Here is a 752-nt window from a genome sequence, read left to right on the forward strand (position 1 = left end):
CGAATTTATGATTATTTTTTTTTATAAGCAAAGTAATTCTATAATTTTTCATGTTCCGTATTCATTAAGTTTTAACAATTGCATACTTGTACGAAGTCTTTTGTTTATGGTTACATAACAGATCTAAAGTATAGATGAATATACAGACAACTACCTCCTTTCCTTTTTCAAAGACCTCTTTCGTCTGCTTCTAAATTATTTTCTGCTACTTGGCTGTGTTAATATAAGTGACATCATTGGTTGATTTTCAATGACCAAGGTTGCACCACAAGGCGGTTGCGATTGGGAGATACAGTTATTTAACCCTTTCTCTCTCTAGTATTTACTCTAATGTTTACATAGTAAACACAACAGATCTATAATATGTATATATTATACAGACAACAACTACCTCCCTTCCTTTTTCAAAGACCTCTTTCGTCTGCTTCTAAATTATTTTCTGCTACATTTCACTAAATTGAAGCTTAAATGCACTTCGTTCAACTACCCCTTTGAAATATTATTCATTGAATAAATGAAGTAGTTGTCAGAAACAAAATTCTGGACTACGTTTTAATTTTGAAATTACAATCTTGAAGTAGTAAATAAAATTATGTTGCCAATTGGTGTGGAAAATTATATCTCATCCACCACCAAACAAATAAAAAGTTACGTATTATTTTTTTTTTACCAAACATTTGAAGTGCCACTAGAGGCCTCTAGGGTCATAGCCGCTAGTTTTAAATATTTGAATACTTTAATAAACCTAAAGA

The sequence above is a fragment of the Acartia tonsa genome, chromosome 7 (assembly GCF_053477335.1).
Source record: "Acartia tonsa isolate MP-2025a chromosome 7, ASM5347733v1, whole genome shotgun sequence".
NCBI lineage: Eukaryota > Metazoa > Arthropoda > Copepoda > Calanoida > Acartiidae > Acartia > Acartia tonsa.